Below are 8823 nucleotides of genomic sequence, written 5' to 3' on the forward strand. Positions count from 1 at the left end.
ATGATAATACCATGATATTTCCTGTTGTAAATGGGTGTTTCTTCATCTTTAAGTCAACTTCATCTTTTTTATTTTTTATTAAATAGGTTAATTTTCCACCTTTTCCTTTTATAATACAAGACATAAGGAAATAGTGAAAACCACTAAATAATCATAATGTCTGCATATATATAATGAGGAACAGGAACCTGCTTTACAGACTCACAGACACAACTTACTTACACAGAACCAGGAAACAGGAAACACGTGAGTTCAGGGAAAGAGAAACTGAAGTGTAGTTGAGCTGTTGTGAGTTTGTGTCTCTGTAGTCAAGCAGTAAAATGTCAGAAGCCAGAATTTTTCAGGATGAGTTCGCGTGTCCAGTGTGTCGGGATCTCCTGAAGGATCCAGTGACTATCCAGTGTGGACACAGTTACTGTGAGAGCTGTATTACAGGCTGCTGGGACACGACACTGTATCAGCTGCAGCACAGAGGACAGAGAAACAGGTATTTTTAAACTAGTGATCAAGTTAATATTCAGTGTAGTGATCCAACAGTCCACACGTGTCAAACTCAAGGCCCCACATCCTTTTATGTGGCCTGCGGGAGCATATGATTGTCTTAAAATAAAAATCTATGCTGCTTTATATCGTAAATTATGATAACATAACATTTTACATTTAGTCATTTAGCAGACGCTTTTATCCAAAGCGACTTACAAATGAGGTCAATGGAAGCAATCAAATCACATTATTAATACCACGAGTTTCTGTTTCTATATGAAGTGCTATTTATATGAAATAGTTAGGATTAGAGGTGAGGAGTAGGTGCGTGTATGCCAAAACTGCATATCATATGCACACCAAGACATTGCGTACAGTGCTTGAAGTGGGCTGGCACTTTTTCGCGTGTCTGGCACTTCTGACATGTTGCTTACAGTACTTAACAGTCAAAGCGTCAGTATATGAGTGATTAGAAATGACACGATATAAACCACACTACCCAGGAGGGGGCACCATGAATTACCTCTCATCTCGGTCTACCAGGGGTTTTCCAAGTGTGTGCCACGAGAGCATGTCAGTGGGCATGTTTTCTCTGAATTAGCGCTGTTTTGATCTTACTGTGCAAATGCATTCGCTTACTGGAATGCGTGCAGAGTAGTAAAACAATAATTAATTACTGATTTGAATCAGTAAATTTTGACAAAAACAATACCTTATCAAAATTAAAAGAAGCAGATTTTTGAGATCAGATCAACCGGTAAACTCCTGGAAAGTCCAAGGATCCAGTAAGCAAATGCATTCAAACAATAAGATCAAAACAGCGCTAATGCAGAGAAAACACGGCCGATTTCATTGCGAATTTTGAAAATGAAAAAGTACTTTTTTAGTACTTTAGTTTGTACTTATTTATTTATTTTTGGGTGGGGGAGTGGGTACCACCACTTCTTTTTTCCACTTCCAGTACTGATTGCGTATCATATGCACACCAAAAATGCATATCATATGGACGTCAAACATGTGCGTATTATATGCATGCCAAAGTCAATTTCTGAGTACAAATTGCACGCCAAATAAAAACAGAAAATCATGCTATTGATATGCTTTTTCATGAGACCGGGCTCTTTCTTTTTTCTTTTTTAATGGCATATCTGTCATACGTTCTTAGCAGCTCACAATTTTTTGTTGTACCATAGTTCTGCCCCTCTCAAATGTAACAAAAAAAGTTTTTAACAAAGTTCATGTAATGAATAGTGATTGATGATATTAGTCTTTATTTACTTTGATTTACGGAGTAATGTAAATAATTTAATAATGTTTTGGGTTGGGGTTTGTCCCATAGCTAATTTTACACAATGATTACAAAATGTGTCTAAAAAGGTTTTTATTTAATGAAAAATTAGCCTTATTAAACAAACTATTATTTTTAAGCTTTTTTTCCCTTCTGGGGCCAGAAATGGAGGAATTTGGGTCAATACTGCTAATTTTTTTTTTTTTGCTAATATTTTGCTGAATGTGTTTTTGTGCTGGCACCTTGGCTGGTTTAGGACTGTCATAGATAAAGATGACAATAAAACCGCCTGTAGGTGGCAGCAAATCCCTGTTTTAATAAATGATTTATTGAATCGTTCAAATCAAACGATTCGTTCAAAACGGCTGATTCAATTAGAAACGAAACAAGTGAATGGACCGTTGAATCACTGGCTCACATAATTCATTCAAAAACAGATTAATTAAAGGAATGAAACACCACATTGCTCTACACTGTTGTATAAAATTATTAGCATGTTTATGCGCTGATATTCAGAAAAGTACATTGCTTGTGCAATGAATATAAAAACATAAAAACTCATACATGGGTATTTTTTCTTTCATTGCTAGAATAAGGGCATTCTAACTGCATTCTAATAGGCTTCATCGCGCAGTGAATGCTTCTGGACTCTCAAGATGTGTCTTTGTTTGTTTTTTGCAAAGTCGGTGACATACTCGTCAGCTCTCCTATCGTCTCTCAGTCCCTCACAGTCACACATACAGCACAATGACATTATGTCAGGGGAATGTCTTTAAATTCTAATCAAGGAAAAATCATACCTACGAAAAATGACGGAAACTTGCTTCAGCTTGTGGCAGCTTGTTACAGTACCGAGTTCTGACTGGCCAATCGCCATTTAGTTCGTGAATTATCATAAGTAGAGAATTGTAACATTTAATTTGCACGATAAATTTTACATAATACACAACATTATTAATCTAAAGGGGATGGTTAGGGGGGATGGTGGTTTCACAGGGGAGATGCTTTTTGTCATTTTGCCATCCCCCCGCATCCCCCCTCAATTCGAGCCCTGCTTACAGTTACAACCGGCCCTTTGAGGGCAGCCATAATGTTAAAGTGGCCCTCGGTGAAAATGAGTTTGACACCCCTGCTCTACGTCTGTGTCTGTTTCACTTTCATGATACTTACGCCTGCAGTGAAACAGGCCTTAATATTCATCATAATTCATGTTCGATGATTGTAACCGATCATCAATTCTGGAGTTTGAACCTACAGCCATTGGTTTATTAGCTCCACTTTTACCGGATTCATCGATGATTTAGTGCCAGTAATTTTCTGAGACATTCACTATCATCCGTTTGTCCTGCAGAAGCAGCTGAAGGAGATGCAGGAGACGTTCCAGCAGAGAATCCAGCAGAGAGAGAAAGATCTTCAGCAGCTGAGAGAGGCTCATAAGGTGAGTCTGGAGAAGAAGAGAAGTTTGTCTCAGTCGCCTTTCAGACTCACTAAAGCCTGAATCACTGTGTGTCCTAACAGCGCTCTGCACAGACAGCAGTGGGTGGCAGTGAGAGGATCTTTACTGAGCTCATCCGCTCCATTGAGAGAAGCCGCTCTGAGCTGATACGGCTGATCAGAGATCAGGAGAAGACTGCAGTGAGTCGAGCTGAAGGACGACTGGAGCGACTGGAGCAGGAGATCAATGATCTGAGGAGGAGAGACGCTGAGCTGAAGCAGCTTTCACACACACAGGATCACATCCAGTTCCTGCAGGTAACAGAGATCTAGAAGAACAGGATCATAGTGGACTTGAGCAGATCCTGCTGTGACAGAGACTCACAGAGAAACATTTCATGAGTGTCTTATTATATAATCATCAGTCAGACTCTCATCTGATCATCTTCATTTGAAAGAGATGCCGCTTACAAATCGTTTTCAGTTCAGGAAATCTCTTAGGAATAATTTCTCTTGAGCTCTTTCTTTTGGAAGATATATTTAGCTGTCAAACACCACTAGCACCACCAACAGTTCAAAACTTCACTAACATTTCAACAATAGTACTGATTCTGAGTAATGTTCATCAAAATTGGATCAGGTGATCCTCAAACCTGAAAAAAAAAAAAAAATTATTGGCCTGAATTTGACCATGAAGACCCCAAACATGAAGTGAGGCTGTATATAAGCAATGCTTCAGTGTATTGAAACCAAACCTGAGCGTGTCTTAAGGGTCCTTGTTTCAGTGTCTCTAACAGCTCTAAAGTTATAAATAATGGTCAATCCAATCGTAGCCTTTGAGCTGCTTTTCCTGAGCAAATCTACTCAACTCTACAATGAGACTCCATTGATGTGCTTGAGCTGTTAGATGGACATTTATGTTCTTTGCAGATGTTTTATCATCCAAACCTAGTACCTAGAAAGTTCACATATAGTGTAAGTGACTGATACTAGAATCTGTAGCTCTAATGTGATTTAATGAATATGAGAAGAATGAAGCTAATGCTGTGAAAGTGCTGGATTGAGGTGAGTTACTAAAGATCAGTCGAGTCAACAAGAGCCGCACAAATCTGATGTTGGTGCAGGTTTTTGGGACGGGGTAATGAGTGTAGGTTTGGATCTAATGATCAGTCCTGGAGTCTGATCTGCTCTCCCTCCAGTTACTCATTCAGACACAATAACACAGATACTGCGTTCTCTGTAGAGTCCATCAGCAGTAGAATAGGAGTGTTTGTGGATCACAGTGCAGGAACTCTGTCCTTCTACAGCGTCTCTGACACAATGAGCCTCATCCACACAGTCCAGACCACATTCACTCAGCCGCTCTATCCTGGGTTTAATGTTCATAGAGGATCATCAGTGAAATTGTTGATGAATCAGAATTGACTGTAGAGAGTTTCTAACCATAATGCTTTGAGCTGCATGATAAATCAGTAACATATAGATATGTTATAGAGTATCTTCTTTTCTCTTCATGACATTAATACTGCAGCTGAACTTCTGTCAGTGAAATAAAATGTCAGAATAAATGTGTGTAATAAATCCTCATATAGACATTAAGATCAGTGTGTGTGTGAGTCCTGCTGAGTGGCCATGTGTTTCTGTGATTTTCTCAACCTCTGTTTATGTTGATTTAGTTTTTAATATAGTGTCACATCAGTCATTTTATTATTACTATCATAATTACCTTTCAGTTTAAATGATCACACAGTCAATAAATCTGTTTCATTATTCACCTTATGGAGCTCCGGCCCTTTCCAGTGTTTTGTGTTCTTTTGTCTTCCGGTGTCATGAGTCGCTGTTTTTATTGTCACACATTTAATAATTAACTGTGGAATTTGTTTTTATTTTTAAGTTACAGCTTGTTAATAATTTATTCTATTATAGATCAGTGGATGTCACTTGTAAATGACATGAAATTTCAAGTTTTCATGCAAATTGAAAATTGTTGAAGTCAAAGACAAAGTCAAAGTCTGCTTTATTGTCAATTCTGCCACATGTACAGCACATACATACAGAGAATTGAAATTGCGTTACTCTCAGACCCTTGGTGCATACAGTTAACTCTTAACACTAACAGTAGACATAATACAGATAAATACAGTTTAAAAAATATATAAAATTCAACCTATACAATATACAAATAAGGACATTGTAAAAAAAAGAGAGAGATAGAAAAAGTGGCATAAGGCACATGGCAGTTATTCCCACAGTTGATTTTGATATTCTAGGTATTATCAAATTTCCAGCATTTTGAGAACGCAGCGGACGTGGAGGACTATAATGCGATATGAGCTCACTCAAGTACTGAGGTGCCAAGCCATTCAGGGCTTTATAAGTAATTAGCAGGATTTTAAAATCTATACGATGTTTAATAGGGAGCCAGTGCAGTGTTGACAGAACCGGGCTAATATGGTCATACTTCCTGGTTCTAGTAAGAACTCTAGCTGCTGCATTCTGGACCAGCTGGAGTTTGTTTATTAAGCGTGCAGAACAACCACCCAATAAAGCATTACAATAATCTAACCTTGAGGTAATGAACGCATGAATTAACATTTCTGGAGCAGCCATCGAGTCTTAGACGGTGTTCTAGGTTATTACATATGGAGGTTTTAGGTTCGATAATTAACACCTCTGTTTTTTCAGAATTTAGCAGTAAGAAATTACTTGTCATCCAGTTTTTTATAGCGACTATGCATTCTGTTAGTTTTTTTAATTGGTATGCAATAAAGTCTGCATATATATATATAATGAGGAACAGGAACCTGCTTTACAGACTCACAGACACAACTTACTTACACACGTCACTCAAACACTGAACCAGGAAACACGTGAGTTCAGAGAAAGAGAAAGTGAAAGTGTAGTTGAGCTGTTGTGTGCTTATGTCTCTGTAATCAAGCGGTAAAATGGCAGAAGCCAGAATTTTTCAGGATGAGTTTTTGTGCCCAGTATGTCAGGATCTCCTGAAGGATCCAGTGACAATTCCCTGTGGACACAGCTACTGTGAGAGCTGTATTACAGGCTGCTGGGATCAGGAGGATCAGATGAGAGTCTACAGCTGCCCTCAGTGCAGACAGACCTTCTGTCCAAGACCTGCCTTAGCTAGAAACACCATGCTGGCTGAAGTGGTGGAGAAACTGAAGAAGCGGAAACGTCCTGCTGACTGTGATGCTGGAGCTGGAGATGTGCAGTGTGACGTCTGTACTGGAAGAAAATACAAAGCCGTCAAGTCCTGTCTGGCGTGTCAGGAATCTTACTGTCAAACTCATTTTGACCGTCATGAGAAGTTTCATTCACGTAAGCCACACAAAGTGACTGAAGCCACTGGACGACTGCAGGAGATTGAACTCTTACTGTCAGAATCACCTTGAGCAACATGAGAGTTGGATTGTCGGAAAGAGACACAATTTGACTGAAGCCACTGGACGACTGCAGGAGATGATCTGCCAGAAACATGAGAAGCTTCTTGAGGTTTTCTGTCGCACTGACCAGAAATGTATATGTATGCTGTGTACGATAGATGGACATAAAAACCACGACACTGTATCCACTGCAGCACAGAGGACAGAGAAACAGGTATTTTTAAACTAGTGATCAAGTTAATACTCAGTGTAGTGATCCAATAGTCCACATGTGTCAAACTCAAGGCCCCACGTCATTTTATGTGGTCCGTGAGAGCATATGATTGTCTTAAAATAAAAATATATGCTGCTTTATATCGTAAAATATGAAAGTGCTTATCATTTACATTTACATTTAATCATTTAGTAGACGCTTTTATCCAAAGCGACTTACAAATGAGGACAATGTAAACAATTAAATCGTAATCAAATCACATTATCAATACCACGAGTTTCTGTTTCTATTTGGCGTGCTATTTATTTTAGGGGTGTGGATTAGGGGTGTGGAGTAGGTGCGTGCATGCCAAAACTGCATATCATATGCACAAATAAATAGACTGAGCGGACGAACCACTGATGCTAATGCGCTCTAGTTATTAGGTGTGTTCGACTTGAAGCAGCGCTGCGCAGAACAATCAGTGTTTGACATCAAAGTACCGTGAGAGCGATTCGAAAGCATGAGGAGCGTCTGCTCTCTATAGCTCACTGTACTTTGATGAAACACTGATTGGTCTGCACAGCGCAGCTTCAAGTCGAACACATCTCTTATAGTGTTGGGGAGGGGCTGTGCTCGGTGGCTCGATTGCGTCATTGGGTCATGATTTAGCCCCACCCAAAAAATCCTGAACACAAAAATTATGAAAAACTGTTTAACAGTCTAACTCCACAATTAAGTACTACTTAGTTCACAGTCTTTGTAACATGTTTCAGCAATGCATTTCTAACATTTATAATGTGTTTACAAACAATTCTCAGAATTGACTTTACAGGGACTTTAATTACATGAAACGTGCAATCTGCACTTCCGCATCTCTCCCTTTCGTGCGTTCTGCAGCAGTCACTTGGAGAAGTCATTGCTTGTTGAACTTGTTGACTTTTTATGAGTTTGAGCGCGTGATGCGCGCTGTGGAAAAGTGTGTTGTAAACACTGTAAAACGCTTGAAAATAATGTACTGAAATTGAGGACCAATATGCACCTAATTGATGACCCGTGGCGTTAATATACTGCATCAGTGTCAGCGTGTGATGTAATAAAACTGCAGCTCGTTAATAAACGTTTTTGTTTGATCCATTTTATACAATCCGCCTTCATTTAGCAAGTGCACTCGCACATAAACAATTTTCAAGTTCAACACTTTTTGTTCCATTTAGTTGTGAATGCTGCTGATTCACTGAGACCGCCGCGGCTCAGCAAAAACACGTGCGTTTGCATGTGTATGTTTTCTTTATAAAAAGTTTCCCCAGAAATACTTTTATTATCAGCATAACAATTCTAATGAATGTGTAAAAGATAGGGCATGATGCCATCCTTCTAAAACAATGTGCATTTATGTTAAAATTGTAACATAAGTTATTCTCATTTCATTATTGCAAAACGCTAAAACTGGCACCATTTTGGAGAGAAATTGGCTCTTTTTAATCTCTCATTTTAACCCATCTCATGGTGTGTGATGCTGGACTCTCGTATGAGTTTCTAATGGTTTTTGTATTCTTTGCACTGTTCTAATTAATATGTTATTCATATTTTATGTGCAACAACAGCATGGTGTCTTACTGACCTTACACATGATTTTAAATCTATTTTTTTAAACTTTATGATTTAAATGGGGATGATTGTACTGAGAATAACTTAAAAAAATGTCTCAACTGAATACTGTTTCCGTGCTGTTTTGATGTATTTTAAAGAGTTGGCAGTCTTTAAAATGTGGCTACAGTGGCTACGGTGACCTCGGAATAAGAATGAGACAGTCTAATATTAGCGTAGATGCCACTGAGAACAATAAAGCACATTTTAATTGTAGTAAACACTCTAAACTTTTACACATATTACCTTAAGTCTTAGTGTTGAAAGTACACACAGACTATATAGTTGCAGTGGAGCAGTCTGGTCACATGGCAGTGTTTGGAGCCTTGGAAGAAGTGACTGGCCAGCATCTGAAAACTTGCAATGATGAGAAA

General features: G+C 38.7%; 1 pseudogene; it reads left to right on the plus strand.

The window, feature by feature from the left end:
* The first annotated feature begins 283 nt into the window (after positions 1–283).
* Positions 284–8823, plus strand: part of LOC107715527 (tripartite motif-containing protein 16-like) — a 16646-nt pseudogene continuing 8106 nt past the window's right edge.

The sequence above is a fragment of the Sinocyclocheilus rhinocerous genome, unplaced genomic scaffold (assembly GCF_001515625.1).
Source record: "Sinocyclocheilus rhinocerous isolate Xijiao unplaced genomic scaffold, SAMN03320098_v1.1 scaffold1772, whole genome shotgun sequence".
Lineage (NCBI taxonomy): Eukaryota > Metazoa > Chordata > Actinopteri > Cypriniformes > Cyprinidae > Sinocyclocheilus > Sinocyclocheilus rhinocerous.